Source organism: Bufo bufo, chromosome 6, assembly GCF_905171765.1.
Source record: "Bufo bufo chromosome 6, aBufBuf1.1, whole genome shotgun sequence".
NCBI classification, from domain to species: Eukaryota; Metazoa; Chordata; class Amphibia; order Anura; family Bufonidae; genus Bufo; species Bufo bufo.
Window position 1 is genome coordinate 223,566,720 of NC_053394.1, and position 19,786 is coordinate 223,586,505.

The 19,786-nt window shown below is 45.7% G+C and overlaps 1 long non-coding RNA gene across 1 annotated transcript; it reads left to right on the forward strand.

Moving 5' to 3' along the window:
* Positions 1-1,957: 1,957 nt before the first annotated feature.
* Positions 1,958-2,275, forward strand: LOC121005044. Its single transcript, XR_005779861.1, has 3 exons — positions 1,958-2,019; positions 2,097-2,174; positions 2,250-2,275. It is a non-coding gene; the product is annotated as an uncharacterized LOC121005044 (long non-coding RNA).
* The last annotated feature ends 17,511 nt before the right edge of the window (positions 2,276-19,786 follow it).

A 19,786-nucleotide genomic window follows, 5' to 3' on the forward strand; every position in this document is an offset into this window, starting at 1 on the left:
CATGCATTCTGAATGGAGAGTAATCCGTTCAGGATGCTTCAAGATGTCTTCAGTTCAGTCATTTTGACTGATCAGGCAAAAGATAAAACTGTAGCATGCTACGGTTCTATCTCCGGCCAAAAAAACTGAACACTTGCCGGAATGACGGATCCGGCATTAAGGGCCATTGAAATGTATTAATGCCGGATCCGTCCAAAATATTTCCGTTGTTTGCCGGATTTTCATTCTGCGCCTGCACAGTCAGATAGGAGGAGCTGTGGGCTCAGTATGCTTCCTGTTATCTCTTCGTTCCAGCCTGCGAGGAAGAAGGGAGGACACCATTGTAGGTGAGTACAATTTTAGTTTTTTGTTCAACAATAAATAAATATAAGTAGCTCCTATGTACTTATACATAGGAGCTGTAGTACATGGGTGATGCTAGGAGTAGTAGTCCTGTTGACTACTACTCCTAGCATCCACTATGTACTTGTACCACCTGTGGGCCCTATGTACTTTTTCGTAGGGACTGCAGGCGGTTCAAGTACATAGTGGATGCTAGGGGTAGTAGTCCTCTTGACTACCAATCCTAGCATCCACTATGTACTTGTGCCACCTTGGGCCCTATGTACTGTTGTGTAGGGACTGCAGGTGGTTCAAGTACATAGTGGATGCTAGGGTTAGTAGTCCTGTTGACTACCACTCTTAGCATCCACTATGTAATAGTACCACCTGCGGGCCATATGTACTTTCTCGTAGGGACTGCAGGTGGTTCAAGTACATAGTGGATGCTAGGGCTAGTAGTCCTGTTGACTACCACTCCTAGCATCCACTATGTACTTGTACCACCTGCGGGCCTTATGTACTTTTGCGTAGGGACTGCAGGTGGTTCAAGTAAATAGTGGATGCTAGGGGTAGTAGTCCTGTTGACTACCACTCCTAGCATCCACTATGGACTTGTACCACCTGCGGGTACTAAGTACTTTTGCATAGGGACTGAAGGTGGTTCAAGTACATAGTGGATGCTAGGGTTAGTAGTCCTGTTGACTACCACTCTGTCCACTATGTACTTGTACCACCTGCAAGCCATATGTACTTTTTTGTAGGGACTGCAGGTAGTTCAAGTACATAGTAGATTCTAGGAGTGGTAGTCAACATGACTACTACCCCTAGCATCCACTATGTACATGAACCACCTGCAGTCCCTACGAGAAAGTACGTATGGCCCGCAGGTTGTACAATTACATAGTGGACGCTAAGAGTGGTAGTCAACAGGACTACTAACCCTAGCATCCACTATGTACTTGAACCACCTGCAGTCCCTACACAACAGTACATAGGGCCCGCAAGGTGGTACAAGTACATAGTGGATGCAAGGAGTAGTAGTCAACAGGACTACTACCCCTAGCATCCACTATGTACTTGAACCACCTGCAGTCCCTACGAAAAAGTACATATGGCCCGCAGGTGGTACAAGTACATAGTGGACAGAGTGGTAGTCAACATGACTACTGACCCTAGCATCCACTATGTCCCTGTTGACTACCACTCCTAGCATCCACTATGGACTTGTACCACCTGCGGGCCATATGTACTTTTTCGTAGGGACTGCAGGTGGTTCAAGTACATAGTGGATGCTAGGGGTAGTAGTCCTGTTGACTACCACTCTTAGCATCCACTATGTACTTGTACCATTTGCAGGCCCTATGTACTTTTGCATAGGGACTGCAGGTGGTTCAAGTACATAGTTGATGCTAGGGGTAGTATTCTTAAAACCTGAATAACACTTTATAATTTTTTTTATAATGTAGGCCAAAAAAAATTATTAAGAGTTCTGAGCCAGAACAACCTCCACGACTGCCCTGCACTCAAGCCTGCTTGCCAGCCTGACTTTCCAACCAAGCAGTAAGTAATATTTTTGTGGGTGTGTTGTATTATGAATAGTACAAATATTTTTTTTTTATTTTTATTTTTTCTACAGGCACATCATCTTCAAGTGAGGCCGGGAGCTCTCCTCCAAGACAACGTCGTCGACATGATACGGTATGTCAAGTTTAGAAGCATTCCCCATTGTGATATTAGGACAGTATTGTAAAAATTTTCATTTTTTTATTTCACAGTCATCATCTGTGGAGGAGATGCTTCCCGGCCAAGGGACGGCAGGAGAGGAGGAAGTCGGGGGTGGAGGACAGCAAGCGGTAGGTTTTTTTTATTAGGTTTTTTGTATCTCATAATTATGTTTTGCATGTTTGTAAATTTTTCTTTTATTACAGTCAGCTCGTCCCGTTGACTCAGAGAGGTCGTCGAGCCTCAGCCAGATGAAGTCGGAGAGCACACAGCGGTAGTGGTCATGTGAGTATTTTCAAACAAAGTCTTTTTACTTCCAAATGTTTCAAACATTATGTTAAAAAAATACTTTTAGGGTTCCCGAGGCTCCACGTCTGCTTTTTTTTTGATTGACAATGACCTCCTCATCCAGATGGTGGAGGACCGACCACCATTGTGAGACCACACAGACCGCACCACGCAGATTTTCATGCTACCCTGCTTTACAGCACATCAAAAAGTACTCGGGCGCCCGAAGCTCCTCCTGAAGTCCTTCCGGAGGCTGTCGCATCGGAGGCGGTCCCTGAAGAGCCGCCCACCGCGGGTCCCTCTCATCCTACTCCAACAGCTATGTGTCGATACTCAAGCATGTGGAGGTTGACCAATAATGTGTGTATAACAGGCCTGATCTAATCTCCTAGCGCCAGTGGAGCGACACAAGTATGTGTCGCTCCTCAAGCTTGGGGAGATTGACCAATAATGTGTGTATAACAGGCCTGACCTAATCTCCCAGCGCCAGTGGAGCAACACATGTATGTGTCGCTCCTCAAGCATAGGGAGATTGACCAATAATGTTTGCATAACCAGACTGTCCTAATTTCCCGACGGCAGTGGAGCTACACAAGTATATGTTGCTCCTTAAGCGTGGGGAGATTGACCAATAATGTGTGTATACAGGCCTTACCTAATTTCCCAGCGCCAGTGGAGCGACACAAGTAGTGATGGACGAACATCTGCCGGGACGGTTTGCGAACGCGATCGCGCGAAAGCAATCAAATGTTCGCGAACCGCAAGTTCGCAGTGGGTCCAATTCATTTTAATGGCAGGCGAACCTGAAAAACCTTCAGCTCATATTTGCAGCCGAAAAAAAATTACTAGAAGTGCACAAATAGTCCCACAACATGGACAGTGACATACCAGATGTATTATTCGAATTTGCGATCTACATTCATTATATTTTTCCATGCAAAATATCGGCAATATAATTTTTGCGTACGCACATGCGCAAATGCACTATACAGTACCCAAATGCACTATAAAGAAAGTATATTGGTATATAACACCCCGCTTCAATCAGTTTTTTTTGGGGGAGACTGGTATATCACACCAGTAGAAATTATTTGTTCCAATAACGCTTGTCCCTCTATATACCTGCAGTATTGCAGCAGAAGCGCACACAACTGCCGCACAATACAAATGCACTATACTTTCTAACATAGAAAATATATTATAACATTGTACAAGGAAGGCAATCCATTAGAATATACATAAAGATAAAACTTAACCTTTAACCACCTCAGCTCCCCTAGCTTAAACCCCCTTAATGACCAGATCACTTTTTACAATTCTGCACTACACTACTTTCACGGTTTATTGCTCGGTCATACAACTTACCACCCAAATGAATTTTACCTCCTTTTCTTCTCACTAATAGAGCTTTCACTTGGTGGTATTTCATTGCTGCTGACATATTATATATTTTTTTATATTAATCGAAATTTACCGAAATTTTTGCAAAAATAGGACATTTTTCACTTTCGGTTGTAAAATTTTTCAAATAAAACTAAATTTCTATATAAATTTTTCTCTAAATTTATTGTTCTACATGTCTTTGATAAAAAAAAATGCAATAAGTGTATATTTATTGGTTTGGGTAAAAGTTATAGCGTTTACAAACTATGGTACAAAAATGTGAATTTCCGCATTTTGAAGCAGCTCTGACTTTCTGAGCACATGTTTCCTGAGGTTCTACAATGACCAGACAGTAAAAACACCCCACAAATGACCCCATTTCGGAAAGTAGACACCCTAAGGTATTCGCTGATGGGCATAGTGAGTTCATAGAAGTTTTATTTATTTTTTTGTCACAAGCGGAAAATGATGATTTTTTTTTTTCTTTTTCTTTTTTTCTTACAAAGTCTCATATTCCACTAACTTGTGACAAAAAATAAAAACTTCCATGAACTCACTATGCCCATCACGAAATACATTGGGGTGTCTTCTTTCCAAAATGGGGTCACTTGTGGGGTATTTATACTGCCCTGGCATTTTAGGGGACCTAAAGCGTGAGAAGAAGTCTGGAATCCAAATGCCTAAAAAATGCCCTGTGAAATCCTAAGGCCCCTTTCACACGGGCGAGTATTCCGCGCGGATGCCATGCGTGAGGTGAACGCATTGCACCCGCACTGAATACCGACCCATTCATTTCTATGGGGCTGTTCAGATGAGCGGTGATTTTCACGCATCACTTATGCGTTGCGTGAAAATCGCAGCCTGCTCTATATCTATAATCGCAGGCCCCATAGAAGTGAATGGGGTTGCGTGAAAATCCCAAGCATCCGCAAGCAAGTGCGGATGCGGTGCGATTTTCACGCACGGTTGCTAGGAGACTATCGGGATGGAGATCCGATCATTATTATTTTCCCTTATAACATGGTTATAAGGGAAAATAATAGCATTCTGAATACAGAATGCAAAGTAAGATAGGGCTGGAGGGGTTAAAAAAATTAATAAAAAAATTTAACTCACCTTAGTCCACTTGATCGCGTAGCCCTGCATCTCCTTGTGTCTCCTTTGTTGAATAGGACCTGTGGTGAGGTGAGCATTAAATACAGTTACAGGACCTTCGATGACGTCACTCCGGTCATCACATGGTACGTCACATGATCTTTTACCATGGTGATGGATCATGTGATGAGGAATTGCTTTGTGTCATCAATAACAAAGTTGAATACTGTCTGTCTCCTCGTCAACTGAAGATAGGAATCATGGTTACTGATAACGGGAAGAACATTTTGTCTTCGCTGCGTCAGGGAGGGCTGCATCATGCATACATGCATAGTGCACCTGATGCCTCTACTGCCATTCCTACATAGAGGCTTCATGAACTACTGATATCTATTTGTTACATTTTTAAAAGGATATGCATGCCACTGGGCCTATCATTCTGATGGATCAGAAGAATGGAAAAATAAATAGTGATGTGATACTGCTGCTGCCCCCCCCCCCCACACACACACACACACTCTGTCATAGCGTCACTATTGTCACTGTTACTGCCACTGCTGTGGCTGCCACCCTCCCATTATTTCATGGGTCCACTACTGTCACTAGTACTGCCACTGCTGCCACCCTCCCCACTCTGTCATGGGGCCACTATTGTCACTGTTACTGCCACTGCTGTTGAGTTGACACTAACATTGACCTGTAATACTGACGCATAGTAAATCTATAGCTATCAGGAGGGATTAAAAAGGATGTGTTTGGACTGCCGCAACATGCATTAAAATAAAAAAAAAATTCTCCACTACTTTATTGCCGCTGCCTCCATTTATTTATTTTGTTCCACTAAGGAGCCATTGCACTGCAGGAGTACTTTGCACGCATTGGTTTTTGTGCTTTACTGAAGGGTGCTGTATGCTTTTCTTTTCATTTAACAGAAAGGATTAGCTATGAATGTTGGTGCACTGCACAGTGATGTAGATGGCGATAAATTATGCCTTTAATACTGACGGCACTGTACGTACAAAACGGATTAACTATGAACGTGGTTGCACTAGAACGTAATGCACACAGCGATACAATCTCCCTGCAATCTCCCTGCACTTTAACTTCCAGGCCTTCACACTGAGATTGGGCCACCAAGTCGGGCTGAATATGATTCTATGAGTGGCCTGGTTATACCTGATCTATCGCGATTTGTGACAAATTATTTCAAAAGGAATCAAATCTCTTGTTGAAGTTCGGCGAATTGACCAAATCCAATTTTTCAAAACTTTGCTTGTCTCTACTCATAAGCATTGTACCACACAGTAATAACTTGACTGCTTTCGTGGGCAGTCATATCCAATGTATGCTATGCTCTCTGAGCTAAATACATTAGTAATATTTCTTCTGTCCTGAGGTGTCATGCAAAGTTAATGAGGAGTGGCAGTAATTTGGGGACCTCATTTCTTTGCTATAGCGGAAAATGGCTACACAAATGTCTTTTCCCTAACATGGCTATGCATAACATGGTAGCCCATCAACAGGGGCTATGTAATGCTACATCTGCTCTGTAGTGATGCTTTAGGGAAATTGAGCACTTGCATCTGATTGTTGGGGTCTGTCTTTGGAAGTCTCATTACTGGGTGGACCTAGTAAGAAATATTGTTGATGTAACGAATTTACAATGTAATCTCATTAGTTCAGTACATGTTTCACTGTGACATTCTGACAGTTGTGAATACATTTCTAGGAAAGGAATGTATGAATATAGGTATAATACATAGGGGGTTATAGCTTATTGTTCAATCTGCATGAAAAGTAAAACCCCTATAGTGGAGCTAACACAGACCATTTCCTTTTCGAGAATATACCTTATGCATGCAAGGTGAAAGCTTAACAACTTTACCTCAGAGATGCTCACACAAGCAGTCAAGCGTGCTGCTTTATATTGGATCTATGCTGTTGATGGCTTTTTTTGAGACTTGTCCTATTCAAACAGTAAATTTACTATCTAATCACAAGTTGCCATGTCATTCTAAAACAGAGTAATGCAAGGCTGCGGGCAATGCATAAAATAATCTAACAAGACTGACAGCGAGTTAAATGACTCTGTATTTGCCTTTTCATTATTGCGGCAGCCTTTGATCCTTTAGAATTACAGTAGCTGGCTTATCTCTGAGGAACTCTCACAATAGAGGGCCATTGTGTTACAGCTTTTTTGAATTTGAATATCTTATACTGAGGTTTATGGATTTAAATGGTTAAATCTGGAGAATTCAAAATTCAAATGTTGCCTGAATCTGAACAAAGTGGGAAATGAAAAAAAGGACTGTGCATGTGACTATATATACATATAGTCCAGATAATCTATGTTATAGCAGGCAGTAGCAATAGACTAACACTGCTAACTTTTCTAAATTTAGAACAAAAAAAAAATCTTTTTTTATCTAGTCACCTAATGCAGTAGTGGTTCATAATAGGGGTGTTTCAGTTGGCAGCCCTAGGCTAGATGTCTCTGTGGGGCTCATTGCCACCTCCAACACCCACATTACAGAATGCAAAGACTCAGCAGCACCTTCTGTAGTGCCCATGTCTCACTGCCGCATGCCCAACTTCCATACTGCCCACATGTCCTATAACATCCGTCAGGACGTTCTATGCGGGGCTAAAAGCAAGCGTGTAATCTAGGAACAAGGTTAAGGTCATGATCAAGGACAGGGTCACAAATTGCACAGAAACAAAAAAGGGAATTTATCATGAGGGTAAAACTTTGAAGTCAGTTTTGCTTGAGTCTATGTTGGAGTACTTTATGCCACATTTATCAAATGTCACATGTTGTTTGATAAATTAGGATGCACCTTGGTGTGATGTCCACTGTGAATAGGCAGGTCAGGCCAGTGTCATGCTGGGTATCAGTCACTAAAGCATCCAGATGTGGTCTGGGGGAGAGAAGGGGACCCACAGAAAAAGTAGAGGTGCTCAATTTCCAAGCTGGAACCAAGCAAATGAGTAAAATACACCTGTAGATCTTACTAAAAGAAAGGGAGACAGGTGTGCCATGACCTTTTCATCAGATTATGCATACACTGTGTCTTTTTCCTCTGTGAAATTGGCGGTGGAAAAATCTGCATCGTTTTACAGCAGCAGCACCAAAGTGGGAGTTTTTTTAAGCAAAAAAAAAAATCTGTAGTTATAAATGACCTGCAGTGCAGTCCACCACATTTATGCCATGGGTTTCCACCACAGGTTTCACCTGTTACAATCCATAGGGTGAAATCCAATGATATTTTGCTGCACAATTTTGCTCTAGATTTGCTGTGGAATCTATATGATTTTTTTAATAACTTGATGGTTGCTATATTTTCTATGATAACTGTGGTAACTACGTGCTGTTAAAAATCTTAAAAATGTCCTAAGATTTTGATTCAGTTTTTGATGCAGGTGAAAATGTGTTAGATAAACGTATCTCACCTGTAAAAACCTGAACTGCATCAATACTGCTTAGCAGTTTTTGAGATCCGTGACTTGTGAACATACAACTAAGGGTGTTGTAGAATCTGCACAAATTGATCTTAGCCAGGACATGAAAATGAATTCCTAGCTTTCAGAATGTATCATAATATAGATAGACATAAAGTACAATAATGCATGATAAAATGTAGTGGCTCCGGACTTTATAATTTTATTATGCCTTATGCTTCTGATAAAGGACCCACTAACTCATTCCATTTAGTGATGTCACATTCCTTCACTAAATAAATGATATAAACTGCAGATAGGGAACAAATGTTTGGCAGGTTGGGTAAAGAGGACATCAGGAACATCAGGAATTTGATCACTATAGTAACAATAACCCAGTATTTTAATGCTTGATCCTAATAAGTGCCCCTACTGTAATGCAACACATTATCTTTACATAACACTTATGATTATTATGTCATGATTGTGGTTTAGTGGTTGGTACAGTTGATTGAATCACTGAATTTGAATTCAACCTAAGGCAGCATCTTCATGGAGTTTTCATGTTAGTTACTGTGTTTGCATCAGTTTGATTTGGCTACTCTGGTTTTCTCCATAATCAGAAATGATAGGTCACTTGTAGAGATTTGGCTATTAGACTTGATTCAGTTTGAATATATTTGGTATTGAAAGTAGCCTGATTGCCTTTAAATGTAGATAAGACTCTGTGGTGTCCAAGAATGTATCCAACCCCTTTCAAGTTTTTAGCACCAAAACAGCATCAGTAATGTCAAAATGACAGCAACATATATGTCTATGGCCTGTTTAATAACATACTTCATTGTCGGATTTGCGTTTGTATTAAAACCTGGTAAAAAAAAAAAATTTGCCATTGAATATGTTGCTTTGGAAATACTTAAAACAGAAAATAACCAAATAGAGCTACTAGGGCCTTTTTTTGTCTTTTTTTTTTCTTTTAAAGATCTATACTAGTATTAAGGCTGGTTACAGCCTGTATTTGTGGGCGGGGCTGCTGGCTATATCTTTCCACGCGACCTCACCCTGAGCACGGTCGCTTCATGCTGCTCTTTCTTGGTCCGGTCCGTCACTTCCGGTTCACGGCCACGTCACTTCCGGGTAAGTCTCAGCCTCTAGGCTTCCTCAGCTGGGGGCTGCGTTCGTCCGCCGCCCGGCCGGGCCCGGCCAGTCTTTCTCTCCCCTCCAGCTCCGGGGGAGCCTCCTCGCTACCAGGAAGTGAATTGTCTCTGCAGTCAGCCGGGTGGGCTCGGCGCGGCCGTGTCAGCCTATTTCCTGAAAGCAGCCGTTGCGATCCCCCTAAGGCTCGGTAGCTATTTGCTTAGTACATGTACCTCCTCTCCAGATCTGAGCGGAGTGTGACAGCCTCTCCGGTGCTCTGCATAACAACGACACCCGGCCCCGCAGCCGCCGACGTTCGCTTCCTCCTCCTTTTGGGGTCATTTGCTGCATGTCACATATATGTCTAAGGCGCTGGAATGGAAGAAACTTTTATATAGTCCCTGTGATTTAGGGCCCATTCACACGACTGTATCCGAATTATGGACCGTATTTTGCGGACAAGTATAGGACATGCTGTAACTTTTTGCAGACGGAAAGAAACGGACATACGGGGGTCTTTTCTTGCCCCAGTGAAGTGAATGGGTCTGCGTCCGACCCGCATAAATTGTGGAAATAAAAATAGTCGTGTGAATGGGCATTTATAGAGCGGCAGTATATTGTCATCACTCACATCGGCCCCGACCCCAGTAGGGGCCACAGTCTAAGCTGTGGAAATCAATGTGAAGAGGGGGAAGCTACCCTTTTTAATAATTGGAAAGAAAAAAAAAAAAACGATGTTATCATCTCATGTTGGTGCAGGAAGGCCTTGTCGCCCTGCGCTCAGCTGAAGTACAGTCTGGCCCATACACGGAGCTGCAGTATCTTGCAATAATACCAGTCTGCTTGAATGAATAGATGTATTTATTTAGAGAAACGTTTTTCTGTGGAGCATTAAGCGCTCTGATTGCCTTCTGTCTATCTACGTTCTCTTTTTTCTTCCTCTTCTTCCAATTTTAAAATCGTGATTAAGTCCTATTTAAAAAGAGTAATATAATCTTTAATATGCTACAGAATAGGTATTGAAAGATTCACCTTTTATCAGCTTCATTCTGTGTTTTTTTTCTTTTATGCGAAGCCGCAGGTGGCGTTGTACAACCGTATAGCAGCTTCTGATTAACCAAAAAGGTTCATATCTCTCTTGTAAAAATTGCCTTTAATACACAATGTGGGTAGAGGCTGCAGTCCTATCACGTCAGCCGGAGATACTGATGCCGCTTCTGCCAGCGTTCTCTTAACAAGCCGTCTCGCTTAGAACAATTCAGCAGTGATGGCTTCAGGTATGGTTTTATGGTACACTGCATGTGGGCAGCCACAGACATGGAGCTGTATGGCGAGATTTATCAGTGTGTGAATGCCAGTTGTACATTGTGAAGTATGATGTTCAGAATGATGTTCACTCCGGTGGGCGCTGCGGCCTCCTCCAAACTTAGAAGCATCGCCCGCTTCATTCTTGCAGCTCAGCTCCATTCACTTGAGTGAGACTGAGCTGCGCTTTGGCCACGTGACCAATGAATGTTATGTCAGAGGTAGAGGCCTAAGTACCCACCGGGGTGACACAGCCTCTTTAAACAGCTGTTTGGTGTGGGTACAGGCTATGCACATGCCTGTGACACCTGTTGTGCCGCCCTCCTGTGCACATATACATCACACCGCAGGTCATTCCACCCTCCTGAGCACTTGGTTATAGAGCAGTGGTGTGATGCCGCGCTCCTGTGCACACGTGTGCGGCACCCCTATCTTGTGCCACCCTTCTGGGCACATTACACGGCTTAGCGGTGTTGTGCCACCCTTCATGCTCGGGTACCTGGCACAGCTGTCTCGTGCCGCCCTCCTGTGCACATGCGTGTGGCACTGCCATGTTTTTCCGCCCTGCCGCGTGTATGGGGGAGGGCGCGATAACCCTTAAACGGGCCCTTCCTTTCTCAGGTGCAGCGGCTGTTTCCCGGTTGTCTTATGTGCCATTTCGGGCTCAGGGCTGTCTTCATGAGCTTGTCGTCTTTATCTATGTAGGTGCTGATAAATTTTTCCAAAATGAACAGGGCTGCAGTACCGTCTGATATCCAGTCTTCCGGTTCGGCCAAGTTGCTGCTTAGCTTCCCGAATTTCTTCAGGTATCACGCACACGTCATTTTGTCCGTTTTCCATGCTTCTTGTCTCACTCTCACACTACATCTGTAGTCTCCCTGGATCACCCAGGCTCGTTCCGTCTCTGTCATCCTGGATCTCCCAGGTACACGTTGTCTCTGGTACACGTTGTCTCTGTCGTCCTGGATCGCCAAGGCTCGTTCTGCCTCTGTCGTCCTGGATCGCCCAGGCCCGTTCTACCTCTGCCATCCTGGATCGCCCAGGCCCGTTCTACCTCTGCCATCCTGGATCGCCCAGGCCCACTCTGCCTCTGTCATCCTGGATCGCCCAGGCCCGTTCTGCCTCTGTCATCCTGGATCGCCCAGGCCCGTTCTGCCTCTGTCATCCTGGATCGCCCAGGCCCACGCTGCCTCTGTCATCCTGGATCGCCCAGGCCCACGCTGCCTCTGTCATCCTGGATCGCCCAGGCCCACGCTGCCTCTGTCATCCTGGATCGCCCAGGCCCACGCTGCCTCTGTCATCCTTCCTTGCTCCCTGTCCACGGCCCTCCGTTCCCCCATTTTCCTTCTCCTTCTGTCTCTCCTAAAGCGGTGTCTATTAAAATAATAATAATTAAATCTAATTGGTACAGGTACTTCTTCAGTACACCGGACCTGGGGGCATCTACAACTGTAATTAGGTATAATTGCATGTATTGTTTTCTATTTTCATTTATTTCACAGTGCATTTCAGCCGAGGAGCCATGGTTGGCATCAGTTGGCAGGCACGGAGCTTGCCGGCCTGTTTTTCCATTCCGGTGGGAGTGGGCTGGTCCTGCTTCTGCTAGGGGGAGAGTTCAAGTATGAAGACAGAGAGGGCAGGGAGCGTATGCCAGAGCTTCTATTCCTGGGAACAAAAAAAAAAAAAGTGTAGCTAACTCCATGAAGGTTGTCTTAGTAGTGGGGTTTAGTTGCCGTGCTATTTTCCGGTTTCCTAATGTACCATTTTGGGCACTCTTTTCTTAAAACAAACAGGGCTGCGGTACTGTCTGATATTCAGTCCTCCCGATCAACCAAGTAGCCGCTCATCAGCTTCCCGAACTCTTCAGGTATCATGCATACCTCTTCTGTCTGTCTTCCCTGCTTCTTGACACACTCTCTCGTCATCCGAGGTCCCCTGGCGGGTCCGCCCAGGCTCGCTCTACCCCTGTCATCCAGGATCGCCCTGGCCCATTCTGTCGTCCTGGGTCGCCCAGGCTTGCTCTGCGCCTGTCATTCTGGACCGCCCAGGCTTGCTCTGCGCCTGTCATCCTGGACCGCCCAGGCTCGCTCTGTCTCTGCCATCCTGGATCGCCCAGGCTCGCTCTGCTCCTGTCATCGTGGTTCGCCCAGGCTCGCTCTGCTCCTGTCATCCTGGATCGCCCAGGCTCGCTCTGCTCCGGTCATCCTGGATCGCCCAGGCTCGCTCTGCTCCGGTCATCCTGGATCGCCCAGGCTCGCTCTGCTCCTGTCATCCTGGATCGCCCAGGCTCGCTCTGCTCCTGTCACCCTGGATCGCCCAGGCTCGCTCTGCTCCTGTCATCCTGGATCGCCCAGGCTCGCTCTGCTCCTGTCATCCTGGATCGCCCAGACTCGCTCTGCTCCTGTCATCCTGGATCGCCCAGACTCGCTCTGCTCCTGTCATCCTGGATCGCCCAGGCTCGCTCTGCTCCTGTCATCCTGGATCGCCCAGGCTCGCTCTGCTCCTGTCATCCTGGATCGCCCAGGCTCGCTCTGCTCCTGTCATCCTGGATCGCCCAGGCTCGCTCTGCTCCTGTCATCCGGGATCGCCCAGGCTCGCTCTGCTCCTGTCATCCTGGATCGCCCAGGCTCGCCCTGTTTGTTATTCGGCATCGCCCAGGCTCACTCTGCCTCTCTCATCCTGGATCGCCCAGGCCCACGTTGCCTCTCTCATCCTGGATCGCCCAGGCCCACGTTGCCTCTCTCATCCTGGATCGCCCAGGCCCACGTTGCCTCTCTCCTCCTGGATCGCCCAGGCCCACGTTGCCTCTCTCATCCTGGATCGCCGAGGCCCACGTTGCCTCTCTCATCCTGGATCACTTAAGCTTGCTCTTCCGCTGTCATCCTGGACCGTCACTTTACTAACTACCCAGTGCCTTCCCGACTCGCTCATGTCATTTAACAGCCCAGCTCCTGCCTGAATCACTCAGGCCCTTGTTACCTCCCGTGTCGGTCGGTTCAATTAACTATTTCCCTCCTACAGCGTGGGTAGTCTTTTTGCCCACTTATTCAGGCCTACCCCGCACTGGCTCCGGGCACAGTTCAGCCAGATGGTTCATGGAGGGTGATAGGCTTCCCTCCCGACTCCACGCCAATGTACACCTCAGCCCCTGCCACAAGTATTAAGGCTGGTTACAGCCTGTATTTGTGGGCGGGGCTGCTGGCTATATCTTTCCACGCGACCTCACCCTGAGGACGGTCGCTTCATGCCCCACCCTCCCGACCCTTCTTTCTTTCATTCCTCTCTCTTGGGTGGCCCACTTATTCAGGCCTACCCCGCACTGGCTCCGGGCACAGTTCAGCCAGATGGTTCATGGAGGGTGATAGGCTTCCCTACCGACTCCACGCCAATGTACACCTCAGCCCCTGCCACAACTACTATTACTGACTTTAATGTTGCAAATTTTGTGCAAATATTTGAGTATTTAAAAAAATTATCAATTTTTTTATTTTTCTTTATTGTCTGATAAACCTGAGCTTAGGCTTGTTTCACACTACAGGCAAGCTGTTCCGGCATAGAATTGGCTGTACAAAAACCGCTGTGTGCAGTGATATTTGTCGGGCTGATTCTTGACATATTTGCCGGATCGCACCCAAATCTCCACAGAACCCTTTTTAATTAATGGGGCTGGATGGCATTCTGGTAGCTTCCATCAATGACGGATCCAGCAGTCTGCTCCCAGCCAGAACATCCTGCTGGATCGCCAAATGCAAATGTGAAACAAGCCTTACTTTTTGAAGGATGTGGAATTTGTGCAATATTATGGCACCCAGTAATTTAAAACCTTTGAATTTTTCCTCAGGTTCTCCCTATTAGGGCTCGGCTCGGCATGTGTTGCATGAGATTTGATAAAATGTATATCTATGGTGTTGCAATGCGACACTAGACATGCTGCGACTGCAATGCAACAGTCTCAAATAATCCATACATGCTGGAATTTGTGTTGTGTCGCGCACAACTTCTCATCCAAGTGACTCACCTGCGAAAGCAAGTTGCATACAGCAAATTGCAGACAAGTTGCAAATATTTTTGTGTCACATGATTTTCTGTGACTTGCTACAACACCGTATAGCCATAGCCTAACCCCACACCATGGATTTTTAAAGGTGGAGATTCTCAATGTATGTGTTGCTTTACTGTTCAACATGAGGTTAAGGAGTCATGCACATGTCCGTGCCTGTATTGCTGCCCAATATTGTACTCCAACAAACCAGCAGTAAAATTAATTTAGAGGACTCTTCTTTGAGTAGTCTACATTATGTGTGTGAGCTCAGGAGTAATGATGAGCGAGCACCAAAGTGTTCGTGTGTTCGGTCTGAACACATCGCGATATTTGTGCGCTCAGCCGAGCACCAGAGTATAATGGAAGTCAATGGGAGGCGACTAGGCAGCCCCTGCTCGGATGGCGGGAGGATGCCTGGTTGATAGGAAAAGGTCTGAAAGTGATGGAAACACCTCTGAAATCGATCAGGAACAGCAGGGGAACCATGTCTGGATGCGTCTTGGACACCAATGTTGCTGCTTGGAACCATGTTGTCCAAGTTGTACGCCACTTTTACAGACTTACAAAAAAATGCCCAAAACCCCGCACCCCAAAAAAAAAATCCTTTTTAGAGGAAAAATTGTTAGGAAAAATTATTTCCTGTAGATTCAATTGTATATACAGTGTAAGTGCTGCCAAAAAATCCAAGGAAAAAAGAGATACAGCCTCTATATCACATAAAGGAGGGCCTCATTCACATGGTGCTACAATTGTTCAGGTAGTGGGACTGCTACACTCATACAGCCTATGCACTAAGTAAAAGGCCTGCTAAAAATTACAAGGAACAGGCACTCCAATGCACCTTTTATTAAACATAAAGGAGGGCATCATACACACCCTTTAAAAATTATTAATAATAGCCTGCTGCTGACCCTCAAAAAACATTAGGAGCAAGGGCCTGCTGGTTAACCTCTAAAACATTACGGGTGAGGGCCTGCTGCTCAGCTGACCCTCTTAAACATTATGGTTGAGGGCCTGAAGGTGAGCAAACCCCATAAAACAATGTAGTGAGGGCCTACAGCTGAACAGACCGTATGAAACATTGGAGGTGAGGGCCTACAGCTGAGCAGACTGTATGAAACATTGGAGGTGAGGGTAAGAACCATTTGGTCCATCTAGTCTGCCCAATATACTGAATACCATGGATAGCCCCTGGTCCTATCTTATATGAAAGATGGCCTTATGCCTATCCCATGCATGCTTATCCCATGCATGCTTAAACTCCTTCACTGTATATGCAGCTACCACTTCTGCTGGAAGACTATTCCATGTATCCACTACTCTCTCAGTAAAGTAATACTTCCTGATATTACTTTTAAACCTTTGCCCCTCTAATTTAAAACGATGTCCTCTTGTAGCAGTTTTTCTTCTTTTAAATATTCTCTCCTCTTTTACCTTGTTGATTCCCTTTATGTATTTAAAAGTTTCTATCATATCCCCTCTGTCTCGTCTTTCTTCCAAGCTATACATGTTAAGGTCCTTTAATCTTTCCTGGTAAGTTTTATCTTGCAATCCATGTACCAGTTTAGTAGCTCTTCTCTGAACTCTCTCCAAAGTATCAATATCCTTCTGGAGATATGGTCTCCAGTACTGAGCACAATACTCCAAATGAGGTCTCACTAGTGCTCTGTAGCGCGGCATGAGCACCTCCCTCTTTCTACTAGTAATGCCTCTCCCTATACACCCAAGCATTCTGCTAGCATTTCCTGCTGCTCTATGACATTGTTTGCCTACCTTTAAGTCTTCTGAAATAATGACCCCTAAATCCCTTTCCTCAGATACTGAGGTTAGGACTGTATCACTGATTTTATATTCTGCTCTTGGGTTTTTACGCCCCAGGTGCATTATTTTGCACTTATCCACATTAAATTTTAGTTGCCAGATTTTTGACCATTCCTCTAATTTTCCTAAATCCTTTTCCATTTGGTGTATCCCTCCAGGAACATCAACCCTGTTACAAATCTTTGTGTCATCAGCAAAAAGACACACCTTACCATCGAGGCCTTCTGAAATTTCGCTGATAAAGATATTAAACAATATGGCCATATGAAACATTGAAGGTGAGGGCCTACAGCTGAGCAGATCGTATGAAACATTGGAGGTGAGGGCCTACAGCTGAGCAGATCGCATGAAACATTGGAGGTGAGGGCCTGAAGGTGAGCAAACCCCATAAAACAATATAGTGAGGGCCTTATGGTGAGCAAGCTCCATAAAACATTGTAGTGAGGGCCTACAGCTGAGCAGACCATATCAAACATTGGAGGTGAGGGCCTGAAGGTGAGCGAACCCCACAAAACATTGTAGTGAGGGCCTACAGGTGAGCAGACCGTATGAAAAATTGGAGGTGAAGGCCTACAGCTGAGCAAACCCCATAAAACACTGAAGTGAGGGCCTACAGGTGAGCAGACTATGTGAAACATTGTAGTGAGGGCCTGAGGGTGAGCGAACCCCATAAAACATTGTGGTGAGGGCCTACAGGTGATCGAACCCCATAAAACATTGTAGTGAGGGCCTACAGGTGAGCAGACCATATGAAACATTGGAGGTGAGGGCCTACATCTGAGCAGACATAGAAACATAGAATGTGTCGGCAGATAAGAACCATTTGGCCCATCTAGTCTGCCCAATAGTACTGAGTACTATGGATAGCATTGAAGGTGAGTAAACCCCATAAAACATTGTAGTGAGGGCCTACAGCTGAGCAAACGTATGAAACCTTGGAGGTGAGGGCCTACAGCTGAGCAGACGGTATGAAACATTGAAGGTGAGGGCCTTATGGTGAGCAAACCCCCAAAAGCATTGTAGTGAGGGCCTACAGCTGAGCAGACCGTATGAAACATTGGAGGTGAGGGTCTGAAGGTGAGCAAACCCCATAAAACATTGTAGTGAAGGCCTACAGGTGAGCGAACCCCATACAACATTGTAGTGAGGGACTACAGCTGAGCAGACTGCATGAAACATTGGAGGTGAGGGTCTGAAGGTGAGCAAACCCCATAAAACATTGTAGTGAAGGCCTACAGGTGAGCGAACCCCATACAACATTGTAGTGAGGGACTACAGCTGAGCAGACTGCATGAAACATTGGAGGTGAGGGCCTACAGGTGAGCGAACCCCATAAAACATTGTAGTGAGGGCCTTGTGGTGAGCAAACCCCATAAAACATTGTAGTGAGGGCCTACAGCTGAACAGACGTATAAAAGAATGGAGGTGAGGGCCTACAGCTGAGCAGACCGTATGAAACATTGGAGTGAGGGCCTACAGGTGAGCAGACCGTATGAAACATTGTACTGAGGGCATATACAGTATACTGTATGGAACAGGAGGAGGAGGATGAGTAAACAAGATTCAAACATATACCCTTTTTTGGAGGTGAAAAGGGTGCATCTGAATCTTGCGGATTGAGTACATTATAAAGCATACATTTAAATTGCGTGTTTGTTCCTCATTAGCTCAGCGTTCCTCTGGTGGAGTAGAGAAGTCAGGGGCAATCCATGCCTTGTTCATTTTTATCTGAGTCAACCTGTCAGCATTGCAAGTGGACAAGCGGATACGCTTATCTGTTATGATGCCACCAGCAGCACTAAATACACGCTCAGACAAAACGCTGGCGGCAGGGCATGCCAACACCTCCAAGGTGTAGAGTGCAAGTTCGTGCCACGTGTCCAGCTTGGACAACCAGTAGTTGTAAGCCACTGAGAGATCATTTAGGACGCTGACACGGTCTGCTATGTATTCCTTCACCATTTTCCAAAACTTTTTCCTCCTTGTACCACTAGGCCGCGCTTCAGGGTGAGGTTGCTGGCAGGGTGTCATGAAAGTGTGCCATGCCTTGGAGAGTGTTGCCCTGCCTTTGTTCGAACTGCTGTGTGTTCCCATTGTCTCCCTTCCCCGATTGCCTAAGGAAGTATGGACTCTGCCTTCAGCGTCTTCAGATGGAAAATTCCGGAGCAATCTCTCAACAAGTACCTTCTGGTATTGCACCATTTTACTCGTCCTCTCCACCACAGGAATGAGAGAAGAGAAGTTTTCTTTGTAGCGGGGGTCGAGAAGGGTGAACACCCAGTATTCCATGTTATCTAAAATGCGCATAAAGCGAGGGTCGCGCGTAAGGCAGCCTAACATGAATTCAGCCATGTGTGCCAGAGTACCAACAGGCAAGATGTCGACATCAGGATGACTCTCTGTCTCCTTTTCCTCCTCCTCCTGCTCCTTTTCAGCCCATCCACGCTGAACAGATGGAATTAAAGTTCCATGGGTTCTAGCCTCAGTAGCAGAGGCAACAGTCTCCATCTCCTCCTCCTCCTCCTCCTCTTCACGGTCCAATTCGTGCTCAGAAGATGAACTGTGGGTGGTCTGGGTATCACCCTGTGAGATGTCCTCCCACAGTTCCTCGTCTGCCACATTCAGAGCGTCGTCCTTAATTGTGAGCAGCGATCGTTTGAGTAGACACAGCAGTGGGATGGTTACGCTGATAATAGCGTTATCGCCACTAACCATCTGTGTGGATTCTTTAAAGTTTTTTAAAACCTCACACGGGTCTGACATCAATGCCCAATACTTGCTTGTGAATAGTGGCAGTTAACTTGAAAGGCGACAACCATGTTGCAGCTGGTATTCCACAACTGCCCTCTGCTGCTCATAAAGCCTGGACAACATATAGAATGTAAAGTACCAGCGTGTGCTGACGTCGCACAACAGTCGGTGAGCTGGAAGCCGCAAGCGCTGCTGAAGTGTTGACAGGCTGGCTGAAACTGTTGGCGACTTGCGGAAATGGGCACACGTGGCGTGCTTTCACTAGTAGCTCTGGCAAATTGGGGTATGCTTTGATAAACCGCTGAACCACTAAGTTTAATACGTGGGCTAGGCATGGGATGTGTGTCAGGTTGATGAGCTCCAAAGCTGCCACCAAGTTACGGCCATTGTCAGACACAACCATGCCTGGTTGTAGGTTGAGTGGAGAGCTCGGTCTGGTCCCTTGTACCCTGCCAAAGCTCTGCGGCGGTGTGCTATTTGTCC